Raw genomic sequence first — 19,461 nt, 5'->3', positions numbered from 1 at the left:
TCCTAAGGACTGTTCTTCATCAAATGAGGATCCAACAAGAAATAAATGGTTTTCAGAAAATAAAATCAAGTTTGTTTGGTTTACGGTTGACCTTCCCGGGACAAAAGTATCCCGGGAACCCATGTCCATTTGAACGCTTAGTGCATGCAGGGTCAATCAAGGAGGACTATCAATAATATTAGGTACTTAGATAGTGATTGCACTCGGCATATGATGGGAGACGAACCCTAGCTATTTGATGGCGGATTCGAGTCTTTCATAAGTGACATGGGAGGACAAACTTCATGGAAGGGAAGCCTTGTTAAAATGGTTCAACAACAACTTTTCGAGCATTTTTCAAACCAACCTCGTCCAACTGCTTCTCTCAAGTGATGGATCCAGCATCAGCTGTTGGATCTCGGTTTGAATCTCTTCAACTTTGTTATACAATGTGATAATGCATGCTTCAGATAGTCTATCTGACAACAACTTTGCTGACCTTTTCACTAAAGCTATCGATCATGCCCGATTTGAATTTCTGGTCGAATCGCTCGGCATGATCAATTTTGATTAAAACAACCTATCTATCCTTTTGTTTTAAAATTGTAAATATTTTGAAATATGTCACAATTTTAGAGGGAGAAAATGAGTTATGTTTAACTCATCAAAAAGATTTTCAATTCATCTTAAGAAAAACAAAAACAAATCATTTGATTTACCAAAAAGATTTTATATTACTTTTAAGAAAATCAAAAAGAATTGTCCCGTTTAGAGGGAGCTCCTGCTTAGAGAGAGTCGGATAATTAAAATTTTCAAATTTTGAGAAATTGATCCGACCATTGGAAAATGATAGTACATTGATATGCAATGATCCTAGTACATGAAAATAGTAGATCAAAAGTCTACAAAATCACTCACAGATGTGTAGATAGGCTTGACAAACAAGTAAGTGTCGGGTGATATAAACCTAAATTCTTGCCGGTACTAGTAGATATACGATTATGAAGCGGTTGCATGATTCCGTGAAGTCTTATTCATGAAGGTTCAGATGTAATTAAACATGTCACCCCAAGTCTCTCTTTACCTGATCACAGTTGTCTTATGAAATAAGTGTCAATTTTAATTTTCATTTGAGTCAAGAAAAGCCTCATAGAAAGACAAGAAAAAGGAAAACAAAAGAGTTAAGAAAAGAAAAACAGAAAAACAAAATGAAAAATCAGAAAAAGAGTCATTTAGGATTTTAACTTCTGCTTTATTTCTTCATTTACTTTGATTCAAGCTTTGGACTTTCTCTGTTTGTAGTCATACAAGATCTGATTGTTAAGGCAATGAATCTTCTGCTTTATTTTAACTTTTCTAGATCGAGTCAAGTGTGCAAAGCACAAAATGTCGAGTGTACAAAGTACAAAGTGTCAAATATGTTAATAAGAGTACTATGATCAAATAAGAAATGTTTAAGTCAAGTTGAGGTGATATGTTAACACAAAGTAAGCCCGAGATATGATGGAATTAGTAACATGTCTGATTAAGTGGGGACCACATAAGCATCGTGCCTAATTGTACTTTAAACGTATCACTTTGGCATCAAAACACTTGTCAAGTTAACAAACGGACAATATCTACAGTCGGTGATGAAACTGTGACATAATAATATCAAAATGGAAACGCGATCTAGGGCTTTGCAAATCAATATGATTCCATATTTTGATATTTCTCACAAAAATATTTAAATCATTAGAAAATTTTGTAAATATTATTGATATATAATATTAATTTCATCTTTACTCCTATCTTTTATTGTTTATTTTGATTTTGTTTTATTTTAGTTTCAACTTCAAAATGTTATGTATATATTTTCGTTATTTTTAGAATATATGAAAATGCCAAAAAGATTTTAAGTTTTTATTATGTTCGTACATATTTTGTTAAACTTTGTTTCATTCAAAATCATGTGTTTTGTTGTCAAGATCGTTCATGCAAAGTTCGTTGGAAATCTGGGACTTAAATAAATCATTTACAAGTTGAGGGACTGAAATTAGGAGGGCCTATGAACAATTTCTTCTTGACCCTCGAGAGGGTCTGTGAACGAATCTTATTCGTTTTAGCTTTTGTGCAGTTGTACATAAACAGGTGGATCAAGATCAAGTCTGCTTGGAGTTGCAGATACTGAAGCGCTTAAAAGAAAACAAGAACGTGAAAATTGGTGATTGAATCTAAAAATGAACTGACTTTATCTGAAGACATGGAAAGAAACCAATCGGCACAAGAAAGTCAACAAGAGAAAATTAGATGTCGAGCCTCCCGCATCTGATGTTTCTAAATTTGCTGTTGCTGATCATTCCCAGAAAATAAGATTGAAATTCAAGTCTACAAGACCGGAAAATAAAGATTTGTCCAAAATCCAATCTGGTTCAAGATCCTGGATCAAGACAAGTACTAAGTTTCAAGAAATAAAGACGAAGCAAAGAACTTGACGAAGGTTCCTTGACATACTCAATCCTAGAGGGAGATTGTAGGGCCAATATTTTATATTGTTTTTAGGATTGTATATGTCGTTTTAGTTTGCTTTTAGTCGGTGTAGTACATACTCAGTACGTTTAGTTTGTACGTTTATTTTGTATGTATTGGAGAATTGGGGACCCTATAAAAGGGTTACTTACCCATTTCTCCAAACAACTCTTTCACAACTCTAAGAAAATAAAGTTTCTTTCTCTCATTCTCTCACCCACTTCTCTCTTTTCCTCTCTTTTATAATAACCAAACTAAGATCCGAAATCCGAGTGTCGTTGGTGATTTCCGCTAACCAACAACACGGATTGATCCGAGTCAAGTTTTGAAATCCATCTAGAGGACCTACAGTTTTTGGAAGTGTTTTATATGCCACTTGGCATTTGACCCCGTAATAATACCTCACCTCTCCTCTAATCTCTCCTCTCTTCTCATACTCATCTCACAAATATATTTTTAGTACATTCTTCACCAAAAATCTCATCACACTCTCCCTCCTTTGATCATACTCGCTCTCATCCACATTGCATTCTCTCTTCTTAAAAATAACCTAAGAATCCCCTGTTGGTGTTGCTCTTATTAGGCTGTTAGGCTGTGTGGTGGTGTAAATTAACAGTATGGTTGAAATAAATTTTGTAAATTGTTCATGCACCTACAAAAGCACTGGCAGAAGATCTAAGCCGGCCATTGAAAATTGTGGGCCAACGCATCCTATCTGATCGTCTGACATCTGCTTTTACGTATTATAATATTTATGTGCATTATTAGGGCTCGATGTTCCCTGCAACGAAGCTTAACATAATATTACTGTTAATATTTGCCTTGTTAATTTATTTCAAAGTTTTCCAAAGTGCATGATGTAAGAGCCCCAGTGGCCAACACACTCACTGACCCAACCTCGGCTTTTGACAGATGAGCAATCTCGTGACGCTTTTTTGCAAGAATATGACATGTTTAGCATTATCATCAATATGTTTTCATGTTGGAACGAATAATAATAATATGTGTGTGTATATGTTAAAATATTATGAAGCTATATTTTTTTATATTTATAGTTGTCACACTACAAGGAATGCAATACAAAAAACAATCTTGTATTATTCATTCTAATTAACTAGTATATATGTTAGTATATCAATATGCATGAAGCAAATGCATTCTACGTTTTTCTATATATATAATAATGTAAATGTTCAATTCGTTGTTTAACTAATCAAAATATTGAATAATTTCATTGATTCATGTATTTGATAAGTATCAATAATTTAGATATAATGTAAATAAAACAAGAAAATAACCTAGAAAATAAAGAAGAAAGGATAATCTCACCAACTTTGTGGCATTGGAATATCATTTCAATTATTCAGATTTTACAATTCTTTATAATATTCTTTTAATTTTAAATATTTTTAAGTTAGTTGAAATACAATACTATTTATCTATATCATGAAATCCAACAAAAAAAAATAGTAGCAAAGTTTACATATATACACACATATGATATATCTATCAGTCAACACATGCATAATTAAGCATGATATTAGTATGATTAGTTTTTTAAGTATGTAATTTCACATGGTACTTAAGAAATATAAACAAGTATGAAACGTTAATAAAAAAGTTAAAATGAATTTCTTTTTCTCAAATAATTTAGTGCTATATAATAATAATAATAATAATAATAAAGTATTATATATAGAGTATTGATATTGTCTTGATAGGCTGTTCTGTTCTCACAACAAAGGTAAACTCATTTACGTAACCCTAGCACTCTTCTACCTCCTCTCTCTCTCTCTCTCTGCTGCATCCTGATAAAACTTCCAGTCTATCTGCCTGTTCTCCTTACTTTACCCATCCTTTTTAACATCAGCCTTATTAATATATAAAAGCAGGAAACATTAATGGATATCGACTTTCTAAGGTTCATTTCCGAAGACCAAACGGACATGATGATGATGCAGCTCAAAAAGCTCCCTGATTTCTCTGGAGTCTTTGGTGATGATCATAAGGACCACCCCTCAACCGACACCTTCATGGACCAACGAACCAATAATATTCCTAACTATTCAATGGATCAAGATTTGAACTTCATAAACCCTTCAAACACCGTTTCCTTCACCTCTCCAACACAAACTCCAGGTGGTCATGAGATGCAGTTTTTGTCAACCTCACGGTGGCGGAACGGTGGTGATCAGGTTGATCACCGTAAGCGAAACAATATGGCGGCAATGAGAGAGATGATATTTCGTATGGCGGCGATGCAACCGATTCACATTGACCCCGAATCCATCAAACCACCGAAGCGAAGGAACGTGAAGATATCGAAGGACCCGCAAAGTGTGGCTGCGAGGCATCGGAGAGAGAGGATAAGCGAAAGGATTAGGATACTTCAAAGACTCGTGCCTGGTGGCACGAAGATGGACACGGCGTCCATGCTTGATGAAGCGATTCATTATTTAAAGTTTTTGAAGAATCAGGTGCAGGCTTTGGAGAAAGTGGGAGAGAACCGGCCCCCGAGGATTGGTTTCCCCGTGCCGATGTCCAGTGGGAGTTATACTCCCGTTGGGGCATCGGCAAAGAGCTATCAACAACCGGAGCAAAACTTTCATCATCAAATCAGTCTTTAGGTGCATGCCTAGTTGAAAAATAAATTTTTTTACTTGATTGTTGCAAAATGAGTTGCATTCTTATTTGATAGGCTTATCAACATAGGTAGCAACATGGAAACTTAGGATTGGGAATCCATGCAAGTTGTGCTATCCTAATAAAATAATCATTCCCTTCAACACAAAATGAAATCATGTTATTTTGAGATATTTTATGGTTTCAATGCATAACATCACTGACTTTGAGAATATTATACACACGAGCATTCCAAGCATTCACTTGCTAAAGTTCAGTCTTTGATATTCATTTTCTTTCTTTTAAATGTTGTAGTGATACATGTAGTTTAGATAATTTTAATACAAACCGTCAAAATATTGTAACCAATTGCTATCTTCATCCATGTCGTCTCTTCTTAAACTTGACTCGGCTTACCTTTGCGCTTTCATTTAATTTTATGGCTACCATGACGACATTTCGTCATTGTAGAGATCTGTAGTTGAACAAAAATTATTTATTTTCTTATTTGAGATATATTAAGGACATCAAATATATCATAACTATGAATTAGATCAATGAATATATAAACTGAAATAATACTTTCCAAAGATCAAGAAACTTGCTGCACTAGAGTGTTGACAATATTACATTTTAAAACAAGATTATTTTAAGTTAATTAATAGTTTAGAAGGTATAAACTATTTCCATAAATTAAACTTTTCTTTTTTTAAAACGACAGTATAATTATAAAACAAAATAGTGCAATGCAATCAAATTATCTCCAAAAATGTCACATTTTTGTCATGATAAACTCAATTATTGAAATCCGAAAAGAGGAAAAAAAATGGCACTATTCAAATATTTAATGTTTGTTTCTTATTTATCATAAAACTATCTTCCTCACTCCCCCACCATGGCTCTTTAATGAAGAAAAAAAAGGATCACTGTCTGTGATTGTGTGTCTGATAGAGAAACATACCTACATGCAAAAGCAATACATTAAACTTAATTGTCTAAGGAGCTGAATTATATAATATGTAGCACCTATTAATAGTTAATTTAGTATCTAACGACCATTAACCTTCAGGTCCAATTAATGACATGAAAGTGATGGTTAAGACTTGAGATCTTATGGTCTTAAATTCGAAACCTGACTAAATAGGGTTTTTCCATATTGGTATGTTTTCTCATTGATGGTGTTCCCGAGTGAGTTAGGCTTGCAGCGTCAAAATCAGTAAAGGCGATTGACATCCCGTCACAAAAAAGTTCATCCGAGTATTGAGGGTAGTCCAAACGCTATTAAAAATACGTATTTAACAGCCTATATCTTTTTGAACGTATATAGAAATATATTGGACTTCAAATACAATATTAAAAAACGTGTGCATTTTGGCCCATATGTCTAGATTAGGGATGAGATCGATATCGGTATTAAAGGTAAAAATTTTGAGAAATTCCAGTATCAATACCGATACCGAAACTCAAAACTTTGGTATCGAATCAGTAAAGGCGATTGACATCCCGTCACAAAAAAGTTCATCCGAGTATTGAGGGTAGTCCAAACGCTATTAAAAATACGTATTTAACAACCTATATCTTTTTGAACGTATATAGAAATATATTGGACTTCAAATACAATATTAAAAAACGTGTGCATTTTGGCCCATATGTCTAGATTAGGGATGAGATCGATACCGGTATTAAAGGTAAAAATTTTGAGAAATTCCAGTATCAATACCGATACCGAAACTCAAAATTTTGGTATCGAATCGATACCGATACCAATCGATACCTGTACCGAATTATCTCATTCCTGGTCAACAAAACAAATAATTAAGATATAGATGTGTAAAATTGGGAGCATTTGGAGAGGGGTATGGGGTTGTTCGTAGAAATAAGTTTCAAGGTCAAAGATTAAGAAATCGATCTATTTTTGACTTTTTAATATTTGGTGAAATTAGATTTATGTAGCGTTTGGTATGCAAGAATGATAGTATGAATGGAATGATTCATTACGTGGGAATGAAAAAAGTGGTGTTTGGTTGCTCAAAGGAATGGAATCATCCATTACACATGGAATCCCATTTTATCAAAATCATTCCTTCCCACCCCTCTTCCTTTTTTTTCATTCCATTCCTCCTTCACCTTATTTTCTTAACAACACCACCACCACCATTGGCACCGCCACCACCACTACCATTGGCACCACCACCAACTCCGCTGACACCACCACTGTCGCCGCCACCATCGACACCACCACCTTATTTTCTTCCATTCTATTAGCTCCAACCAAACATACCCTTAAGTTCAAAAAAAGGTAGCCGTGATGGCTATTCTTTTTTAGCGCTTTCTACCCCTATTATATATATTAAAAAGCATATTGCCGTTTTCTTTGTAAAGTTACTGTTCATGGATTTCACCAATTGTTTTTTCACACATGTACAAAGAAACACGGATTTCAAAGTAGGCAGTTACTTTACTTTTGTAGCCTTTCTACCATAGCATTAACAGAAGAACTCCGGCCACGGTGCAGCCAACAAACCACCCCTTCGCCGTCTGCACACACTCCACTCTAATCAAAATCGATTGAGGTGCCTTGATTTTTCATAAGCTCCGACCAGAAACCACCGACGTAGAGATGACGAGACTATCGATACACAGGTTCCTCGGCTTCATAAATGATTTTGCTTTCCTGTTTATTCCACACCCAGGTCTTCGATTCCGTACACGAGATTCTATTTATTTTATTTGCTATTGAATTAGGTCAAATTTTAAACCCTATTGTGTAAAATTGAAAACGTGATTTTCTCTAGCTATAGATTTTGATGAAATTGAATGTTGATTTGTACAATTTGATAAGTTAGAAAGTTCAATTTTACAATTCCTTTCTCTGATTATGTGTTTCTAGAGCATGAATCTGCAAATGTTTTAAAAAACACGTATTAGGTTAGGAGATGATCTTTCAAATGCCCCTATTACTCTATTAGACCTCAAGTTGTAATTTTACCACAAATTCTGTTAGCACATCCATTACTTTTGTATATTTCAGATCATGATGACTATGAGATACACTTTGTTATCTTCTGTTAAATCGGGATTTAACTTTACTCACTTACTTATGGGTGTGGTAATTTTAATCTGTTACATGGTTATGGGTTGATTTTGGTTAAAGCTTAGAGTGTCTTTTAAAGTTTTTAATATGCTAAGATAGTTTATTTAAGCGAAGTATATAATTTTTTGACTGTATACTGTTTAAAAACGTTGGCAAAAATGTTGTTTTTGGCCTTTGGGTCAAAGGTTACTAACAATCTAAAATTCCATTTTTCATGGTTTTTATATTTATTGGTTGTTTTGATATTATTAACAATGTTCTTTTATGTGTTTTTGTGCAGAGATGCAATCATTTTTGATATGGGTGGGAGCCCTTTTTTTTTTCTTGAATCATTGCATACATAATTTTGAGAATAGAAAATACACAACATCTGGAGGAAGATCAAAACTAAGGAGATTCAAGTATAAATATAAATAAGGAGATGCTTTCAAGGGACAGGTAAGCTGCTACCTAAGACCACCTTCATTCAACTAATGTGTATGTAAGTGGCAAAATGGGATTTAAGTATAAAAATGGGTCATGGCAGTCCATAATTGACGTCATAAAAAACCTTTTATAACTGTGAAAATAATTTGAATTAAAAGCCATGGAAAAAACAAAAAAAAAAATCCTTTTTTTAACTAGTGTGATAAAAAAAACTTTTTTTCTACATCCCGGAATTCTATCACTTATGTTACAAATTTAGAGTTAAGGACTCAAATTTTTATCAACAGTTCCAAACATATGAAGTGTTTTAAGTTTTACAAAAAGACACCATTTTAACTTTGATGTCACATTTTTTACAAAGGATCATTTAATATGAATTTTATCCAATGTTTAAATAAAAATTTTCATAAAAAAAACTGAAAATCGGTTTCATAAACTAATAAAGCTTTGCGACGACCCGGTGCCGTAATTCATTACCAAAAAACCAAATCAGCAACAGGCTATGGTCTCCATAACCTGTTGGTTGAGAAATCAGATGAGCAACATGTCAGAAGCCTTTTTTTTATTTAAATTTTACTGTTTCACATAATGTGGTATTGCACATGATGCAGTATTGCAGTTGAGTAGCAGTTTCCTCTTATGCATGAAAAATAACAATTGTGTTCCCAAGTTTCATTGAAGGAGAGAAAATGAGAGGATGGGAGAGAAAATAAGAATTAAAATAAGAGAATTTGTGTCTTTCCAAATTGGAAAGATTTGAAAGGAAAGAAAATTGAAGAGAAAGAGGAGATGCCAAAAGAAAAGATAAGAAGAGAAAATTTTATATCCCTTCCCTTTCTTTTCATAAATGACCTCGGGAACACAACGTGAGGGCATATAAGCAGGTTTGTAATTATTATATTTTATTTTATTTTTGCCATTTTTTAAATAACAGACTATGAATTTGTATTAGTTATTAGTTGCAGAATGATGCAGATTGTTGACTATGGCTTAGCCAATGGTATTGGAGTGTATTAGCAACATTTTGAACTCATTTAGGAGGAACAAAGATGTAAGGCAGCCGTAGCTCATTATGAGTTTGAAAATGAAGCAACATTGATGCAACAATGGGTGATCAAATAAGCGGTGATTAAAGAATCCAAGTCGTCTGTTGCATACTTTATGTTTTTTTATATTATATAAGCATTTATTAAATTTGCTTTTAAGTGAGGTTTATGTTCATCGTGAGAATTAGAAGTTTATAAAGTTTAGTTAGTGTTCCTCAACGCCTCAGCTACAAGGCATAGGTATGTTTAATTTGGTTGTATCGTGTTATCTGTTTTGTTTAGTTACTTGAAGACTTGCTGCAACGTGCGGGTATAATTACTAGTTTTACCTAAGAATTGATTTGGATCTTTTCTACACTTAATGCTAACCACTGAATTAAAGCTCAAATGCTTAAAAGATTCTTCTTACATTTTTTATTTTATTTCTCATGAAAACCACTGTATCTAGTATAAATAGAAAAAGAATTATGTTGGAGTTTGCTTCTCAAACAAACTTTCACCTTTTGCATGAGTTTATTACTTATAACCAAACTATCTACGTGTATTGTATGTTTCTAAAAACGCCTAGAATCACTTAATCAGTCTACAAACCACAAATAAATAATAATAATAATAATAATAATAATAATAATAATAATAAAAGGTGATGTTAAAAAGACACCCCCCTTCAAATTTGTACATCAGCGTGTTGCTCACAACATAGGGTGTAACGCTCTAAATTTTAAATGACCGGATAGTACTTTAACTTTGTGGAAATTGGGTCCCAAAAATTTCTTGATTTCAAGAATAACACTAGGCTTCCTCAACTTAATGTCAACATATTATACTTAGAAAACACAAGGTTTTCTTTTTTCAGAAAACACTTGGCACAATGTGCAGCGCCTCTGAACACCTTTACAAAAATCTATATGTACGATCTTCAAGTTGTGTGTTCGAATGTAGTCCAAGCGCTTGATCATCATCCCTCACTTTATATTTGAACTTTACCAAAGGAATAACAACATTTGGCACAATGTGTAGCACGCTCTTAACTGATTTTATCAAAGAACTCAGAATTAAGACTTTTTGAATCAAATAAAATCAACTTTTACATCAAGAGCAATTACTTATAACTCAATTTGTACATAGGTTTCCAACAATCAAGTTTAAGCACACATTTGGTATAACCTAACCATAAAGGAAGCATTACTAACACCTTCAATAAAAAAAACAAGGGCATAACATCCTTTCATCAAATTTCCTTTGTCTTGCTCCTAGATTCTAGGACTCTAATTTAATGAAACACTTTCTACTTGATTACTACTTTATCTAAGGCCGAATAAGTGTTAGGTCCCGTTTTGTTTGTATTAAGTCTTTTGTATTGGAACTGTGTATTGGGCTTATATAAGTATTTTTGTGTCTATGTATGTTTGAGCCAAAGGCCATGCAAACAAGCTCATTGGGCATTATGATATGAAACAACTTCTCATGCATGCTTCCTATAAATAGATAAGCATGCCATGAGAACACAAGCCTTTTGTCAAATCTTATCCTCTTGTTCTCTCTCTCTCACTCTAAAAACCGAACATAACCCCACAAGATCCGAGACAAAAGGTGACTTGGTGTGATATTCCGCTAGCACCGAGTTTGGTTAATCCAAGATAAGTTGTTAGATCCGACCCTTCGGGACCTACAATTGGTATCAGAGCTTCGGCTCAACTAGTTGAGCTTTTGGATCACAACCTTGGGTTTTGATCTTGTCAGAGTACCTAAAAAGATAGTGTTGTTTGAGCTTGTGTCTTCACGGGTTTGTCTTAAGAAAACTACAAAATACAAAAATATTTGGGTGAAAAGGTCTTCAAAATGGTTTAAGAGGTGTTCTTGGTGAAAATATAAACAAACAAAAGTGTTAAAACTCAAGAAATTGGTGTTTAAAAGTTGTTAAAATTAAAGTTCTGAAATTCGCATTCGCATGTACCATAAAGTTGTTGTACTAACCTTTGACTAATCTGACAAAGTTGGTGAAGTACAAGAACTGATCCCCAAAAGGATTGCTTCTAAAAGAACTGAAAGATTCGCTTCGCATCCAGATTCGCATCGCATCAAAGTTCGCATCGCTCAGAGTTTCGCAAAAACAGAAATTCGCATCCTTTGTTCTATCTTGAGAAATTCCAGCTGTTTGAAACCTTTTAGTGTTTGAAACTTGTGTGTAATCATGTCTTCCGACTCAGAACTGTTGAAGAGTTACATGTTGCTTGAGAAGCAAGAGGGAACCAACACCAAACCTCCTAAACTTATGACATTAGAAGATAACTGCTGACTTCAAATGAAGGTTCATGAATTTCATTTCACTGACTGACTCTCCATTAATGAGATGTTCTGAGGAAGGACCCCATGTTCCAACGACTAACACTCCAAATGGTCCACGACCAACACCTATTGTTGACTATAGTGAAGCCGACAAAACCTTGATAGAACAAGACAAGAGAGCCTTTCTCACACTCACTGTGTGCTTGTCCAACGAGATTACTGAAACTCTCTGTGTACACACCACTGCTAAGGCTCTATGGGAAGGACTGGTTGAAAAGATTGAAGGAAATGCTAAGATAAGGGATAGTAAAAGGGCAATCTTGAAAGAGGAGTTCAATATCTTCAACCACAGACAAGGTGAAAGTATGGGGGATTTGATCAAGAGGTTGGAAAAATTGTTGGCTAGAGTAAGGGCTGCCGAAGTAAACATCATAAACTCAGAAGTGAATCACAAGTTAATGAACTCACTGCCTTACTCATGGAGTACCAACACTGTCACAATCAAAAGAACCACCAACCTGAATGCTATCTCAACCACAGATCTTATCTCAACAATCAAATCATTCGAGTTGTTTGAACTGATGCTAGACTGTCGCTATCTAGTCAAAAACTATTAAATTAGTGTCCTAATCACCTACGCAAGCTAGGGTAAGTAGGGTGTCGAACCACTAGTAGTATGTGGTCAGTGTGCAATGAAAATGATTCCTAACATTATGAAGTGATTCAAATAACAAAGTGCTGATCACACTAGCAAACAATTTGGTTTTAATATTGATCAAACAAGTAAACAACTTTCAAACAATTAACAAAGACAAATCACACCCAGGATTCAAGCAAGTAAACTAACAGCTCTCTCATGCAACTTAACAGATTAACTATCAATGATCAACCAGATTGACTAACTAGATAAACCTTAGGCATCCACGCTCACTAACACACGACACTAGTTATCAAACGGTCCCTGCCAGTGTGACTCAGCTAAGGGCAAACGTATGCTTCATCATATTCAACTAGTCAAAACAATCCTATAAGCAATTATCATAGCAACTGGCACACTAATCGTTCTGATCGAAATAAACCTAAACTGACTGAATGCACAATAATACTAGACATCAATACTCATAGATTAATCAAAGATGGTTACAAATAATTCGTTTTTAATACATGAGAAAAACTGTTAATTACAATACTCTACATCCCGGGCATGACTCGAAGGATCTAGCCGCGTCGCGGCATCTCTCGGGCTTCAGTTATGATATGGTAGAACATATATGATGCCTGGAGATGATTGGAAGTGATGGTTCTCCTCCTCGCTTCTCTAAAAATCGCCTGGAAAGTGAATGATGGCGTCTAGAGTCGTCAAAACGTGATATATGAAAAACCCTAACTTTCACGATTCTGGGGACCATCGCATAGCGCGATGGTCTCCTGTCCTGGTCTACCGCGCTACGCAATTGACCAAAAAGTCAACGCTGGTCAATAAATAAAGGGCATCGCGTAGCACGATGCCCCACCTTCAATACCCATCGCGCTACGCGAAGGGTCACTTCACTCAGCCGGTCCAAATAAATGTCTCGGTTCGCGTGCTGGACATCACAGGTCTTTATTACGTGCTTGTACATGTTCAAATTAAGCGCGTTAAGTACCTGTGACCTGAAACATAATAAACACATATGAAGTACCAAAGTTCCTAAACTAAACGAATAAAACGACTAAGTTAGCATACTAGTATATGTACAATAAAACCAAACATCATGAACAAATGAGAATTAGCAATCATATGATTTCGTTAAATCAAACTGGAATGAATACCAGTGCTGCAAATTCTATTGCTTTCATCAGCAAGTCCAAGCAAAACATGTCTCCTGTTACTACTCCCAAGTATGCCTCATCAGTTCCCTCACAATCAACTGCATTCATCTCATCTGGAAGTTCATCTGCATCTTCCAACCCTGGTTCCATCCAAGATACTGTGAACAAAGTCGTGGAGCATGCTTTGAAGGCTTATAGAGTGAGCTCATCATCAAAGGTTCAGGCAAACTTAAGTGCAAGTCATGCTGAATTTCTTTCAAGACTCAATGATTCAAATATTGCACTAGTTCATGCATTCTTGTCAAGCCATGAAGAATTGCTCCAAGGAAAGCTGTTGCCTCCATCATTTGAACAAGGTGATCTAAACGACATCAACAAGAAAGACCTTAAGAAGATAGACATAAAGTATCAAATGGCAATGACCGTTCACAGAGCAACAAACTTCATGAAGAAATACGGAAATGATAGCTTCAAGGATGCTGATAGCAAAAGAATTGGGTTTGATAGGGAGAAGCTTCGCTGTTACAACTGCGGGGAAATGGGTCATTTTGCTAGGGAGTGTACCAATCCTGCCAAGCCAGCCAATGATATCCTAGTCACAGAGGTTTCTGATGATGAAAACAACAAGGTGGCTGGAAACAGGCATGTGAATCAAAAGCAAGAGTCATCTGTTCCAAGAATTGGCGGTAACCCACACAAGGGCAACTCAAGTTCAAACACAAGAGCCCTTGTCTCTCAAGCAGAGGTCCAGACTGGTGTGGATTGGGGTGACCAGTTTCAGGAACTTCATAATCCATTGAACATGGCAGGGATGGATTTTGCAAATGAAAATGAAGCCTCATCATCCTCAACAACAGCTCCCAACACATCATCCTGTGATGAGGTAAATCACAATCAATGCACTCAAGCATGCATATTCAAGGTTGCGTATTACAGAAACAGCTATGATAAAAGCTTAAAAGAAATATCTTAACTTAAAAGACTTAATGATGAATATGTAAAAGCTGATAAGATATATGTTGATAAAATCAAAACTCACTATGATGATCTTGCAAGTCTTAGACGGAAAATTTTTGCAAATCAACATGAAATTCAATATTACATAGATATTGTTTCAAAATTACAAGATGAAAATGAAAATTTAAGAAAAGAAATGTTTGTAAATACGACTAATATTGAAAAACATGAAAAAGCCGTTGAAAGATTTGAATCAACATCATGTCAGTTAGATGAAATCATTGGAGCTCAGAGAAGTACTAAACTAAGTCTGGGCTGAGGTATGATTATATTGCAGTACCACCACCTTTGAATGATAATTATACCAGCCTGCCCCATTTTAGTTATAATATTTCTCCCGAGGAAGAAATGTCATACGGGATTGGTAGAATACCAAAACCTGTGAAATTTGTTTCTCCAGTTTCTCAAACTCCTGCTCCAGTTTTTACGTCTGATGAAACTAATATCAATGTATCTTGTGAAGCAGGTGATGTAACCGAAAGTGGATGAGGTATGGTTAACATGGGTTGTGAGAGGAAAGAAGTTTTAGAACCACGTTTTGAGTCTGTCATGGAATAAACAAATCTATTAACAACCCTGTTTGTAATAATGTCTGTAAATCTATGTTGGAAAGTCTGGTGTCTGGCCCAAATCCTGTATTTTGTCAAAGTCAGACGAATGAAAGTTGTAATGTTGATCTTAATGAAAGTGAATGTTCATCTTCAGATTCAGAATGTGAAACAATTTTTGATGAGACAATTGATAACAAGATTGATGATCAGAGTATGCCTAGTACATGTTGCTTTTCAAATTATCATATAAATGAGGATAACAAGAATCAGAAATCATGTTTTGAAAATGAAAATGAAAAACCAAGTACTTCAGGTAAATATGTGCCACCAATGAAAACATCATTTTCACAAAAAACAAATTGTCATAAAAATTCTCAAGTATATAATCAGTTTGATAATGACTACTATTACTCTAATAACCAATCTAGATATTTTAATCATTTTCATACAAGTTATGATTCTAGGCCAAACAGAAATTACAAGCATGTTAACCTACTTGCATCAACCTCTAGGTCATATCACTCATATTCCAGTTCGGAAAACTTCTGTAATACAAGCCAAAGAAAGTGTTTTTTTGTATGTGGGAATCCATCTCATCTTGCAAGACATTGAAAAAATTGGCACATACAGCAGAAAGACTTAAATAGTAAGTTTGGTCAGTCATTTCCTAAGGTTATTCCTAAACCCAAGAAAATGACTAACCAAACTCACTCCTCTGCCAATGAGATGGATTCAAAGGTAAAAAGAGATAAGAAATCAAAGAAACCTTTTTGGCTAACTCAGAGGGAAAGAAAAAGGTTGGCTTAGGGTTCAGAAGCTGAAAAGCCTAAGAACCCGCAAAAGGTTTTCACAAAAGAAAATTCAGGAGATTTTGTGGTTAAGTCCAAACCAAAGCGAAAGCAATCTAGAAAACCTTTTCAAAACCGAGGAAATCATAACTCATGTTCCTCGAGGGATTGCTTTTCAGATTCTAATTCACCAAAGAACTACATTTTCAAGAATCAAAAAATCAAACTTAGTGATTTTCTGTTTAATTTTCCCGAGACAACTACGTCTCGGGGCCCCACTACTAACTAGTTGCTCATGTGTAGGGTCAGTCAGGAAGGCATGTCAACAGTATCTGGTAGTACTTAGACAGTGGCTACACCCAACATATGACAGGAGATGAGTCTTTGCTGCTTGACCACAACCTCCTCGGTGTGTCTCAGATCTGCGATAAGCATTACTCTACTCCTTTTCACTGAGAATGAGTGTTTTATCTTGAAACTTGGTTATAAGGTCCCTGAGGAATGGATCTTGATGCGTACTCCGAGGCATAATGATGCATATATTCTGGACATGAGAAGCAATTATTCAATGCGTTCTGCTTCATGTTTATTGTCCAAGGCCTTGGAAAATGACTCATCTTTATGGCATCGACGTTTGGGTCACGTCAACTTTAAAAACTTGAACAAGTTAGTTAAAGGTGACCATGTGAGGGGTTTGCCTGTTAAAGCTTTTCATTGTGCTGAAAAATGTATTCCGTGTTCAAAATGCAAACAGCACAAACTCCCTCACAGACCCAAAACCGTTAATACCATAGATTCCATTCTCCAACTATTACATATGGATCTATTTGGTCCAATTCAACCTTTGGAAATAAGACGAAAATTCTATTGTCTAGTTATTACTGATGATTACTCTCGTTTCAGTTGGACTTTTCTTCTAGGTCATAAAGATGAAACTGCTCAATTTCTCATCAGATTCATAGTTTGGTGGAAAATCAAACTGACAAATGAGTCAAGTGTATCAGAAGCAACAATGGCACAAAATTCTGCAACAAAGTGGTGAATGACTTCTGCCACAACAAGGGGATTCTTCGTCAATTCAGTGTCCCTTACACTCCTGAACAAAATGGGGTTGGTGAAAGACGAAATCGAACACTCGTCGAAGCAGCAAGAACCATGTTGTCATATTCCAAACTTCCTTTACCCAAAACCGTGTGTTGCTAAACAAGAAAAGAAACAAGACTTCGTATGAAGTCTTTTATGGGACAAAGCCAAGGGTAAACTTCTTCAGAACGTTTGAATGTCCTTGCACCTTGCTCCACAACAACTCCTCCTCAACATCAAAGTTTGCTGAAAAGGCGGATGAGTGTTATTTTGTTGGTTATGCAGCAGAAAAAAATGCCTACCGGGTATACAACAAAAGAGCAAGGGTGATTATCGAATCCTACAACATTGATTGGCAAGAACTAAATCCCAAGGATGCACACACGGGCCCCAATTAGATGTTTGATTATGAAGGACTCTTAAAGCAGTTTCAGGGAATGTATATAACACCAGTTATTTCCCCTGCCCCACCTGTAGTTTCTGCACCCGTCCATACTTATGATGATCAGTCATTTTTAATGCATGCTGTATTAAGAGGTCTAGAAGGTATTGAAGTAGCTGCCTCTGCACTAGTGCAAAATGTTCCACCCGTGGTTAATCAACTAGCCATGGTCAATGAAGTGCCACCACATGCAGACACTACCGACATGCCCATAGTCGAAGACACTTCCGATTTAGATACTGATTCATACATGTCAGCTGACAACAAGGAGAATGACCAGACCGATCATGCAGTGAATCCTCCAGCTGAACCCAGTGTGGTTGAGTCTATTCCCACACCCCCCTCTAAAGAAGAAAATCAAGGTCCTGCTGAGGAGTCAGATGCAGCAAATGTGCAGAATGAAGCTTCTGACAACACTAACTCCACTCCAGTTCCAGCGATCGTTGTGCCATTTTACGAGAACCTATGGGATGGTCCTATTGCTCAAGAGCATTTGGTTGATCAAACAGAAACCGCCAATGGCCCTCAACCAAATGTCCCTGTCAATGTGTCAACTGTTTTTTATCCCATAGAGTGCTTATCCATTGAGCTAGAGGCAACACCAGTCGAGTATGTTGAGCAAATTCCTCAATTGCCAATCCACCGAAGACATCCGACTGAGAATATTATTGGAGATCCATCAGCCGGCATTCAAACACGTAGCACCTCTGGTAACATTAACAGATGTCTTTTTGCGTGTTTTATTTCACAGGTTGAACCCAAAGACTACAGAGTTGCATTGAGAGAAAACTCTTGGGTTGAGGCTATGCAAGAGGAACTGTTACAGTCCAATAAGCTAAATGTTTGGAGGCTGGTCAAGAAACCAGAAAATAAAAGGCCAATCGGAACAAGTGGGTGTTCCGGAATAAGAAAGATGACAAGGGTGTTATTATTAGAAACAAAGACCGGCTTGTTGTGCAAGGTTTTTGGAAACGTGAGGGTCTTGATTACGATGAAGTTTGTGCACCCGTAGCCATATTGGAAGCAATACGTATCTTTTTGGCCTATGCGTCGTATATGAATTTCAAAGTATATCAGATGGACGTAAAGACAGCCTTTTGTATGGAAAGGTTAAGGAAGAAATTTATGTTAATCAACCTCCAGGTTTTGAAGATCCTGATCATCCTGACCATGTCTATCGTCTTGACAAAGCACTTTATGGTCTTCACCAAGCACCCCGTGCATGGTATGCCACTCTGGCTGATCATTTAGTGAAGAATGGGTACAAAAGAGGAATTGTTGATCAATCAGTCTTTGTCAAGAAGGTTCGGGATGATCTGATTCTAGTCCAAGTGTATGTTGACGATATCATCTTTGGGTCTACGAATGAGAATTTGTGCAAGGAGTTTTCGGAAGTCATGCAACAGCGATTCGAGATGAGTTCTTTGGGAGAAATGACTTTCTTCATTGGTTTACAAGTTAAACAGAAGACGGATGGGACTTTGATTCATCAGGAGAAGTACGTCCATGACATTGTTCAAAAGTTCGGATTCAAGGACTCATCTGCATTTATGACACCAATCACTACACGACCGATTCTCGCTCCTGATCCATCGGGAAAGCCAATTGATCAGCACCTGTATGGGTCAATGATTGGCTCACTGATGTATCTCACTACAAGCAGACCAAACATCATGTTCCCTGTTTGTCAGTGTGCTAGATATCAGTCAGATCCAAGAAAATCTCACATGACCGTTGTCAAACGTATCTTCAGATACTTGAAGGAAAGACCTCGTTTGGGACTCTGGTATCCAAAAGAGTCTCC

General features: G+C 36.0%; 1 pseudogene; it reads left to right on the top strand.

Moving 5' to 3' along the window:
• Positions 1–4,284: 4,284 nt before the first annotated feature.
• Positions 4,285–5,114, top strand: LOC143609426 (transcription factor HEC1 pseudogene; annotated as a pseudogene).
• The last annotated feature ends 14,347 nt before the right edge of the window (positions 5,115–19,461 follow it).

Source organism: Bidens hawaiensis, unplaced genomic scaffold (genome assembly GCF_021521415.1).
Source record: "Bidens hawaiensis isolate Kalapana, Puna unplaced genomic scaffold, B.hawaiensis_p1.1 tig00002181_1, whole genome shotgun sequence".
NCBI lineage: Eukaryota > Viridiplantae > Streptophyta > Magnoliopsida > Asterales > Asteraceae > Bidens > Bidens hawaiensis.
This window is presented reverse-complemented; position numbering and strand designations above follow the sequence as displayed.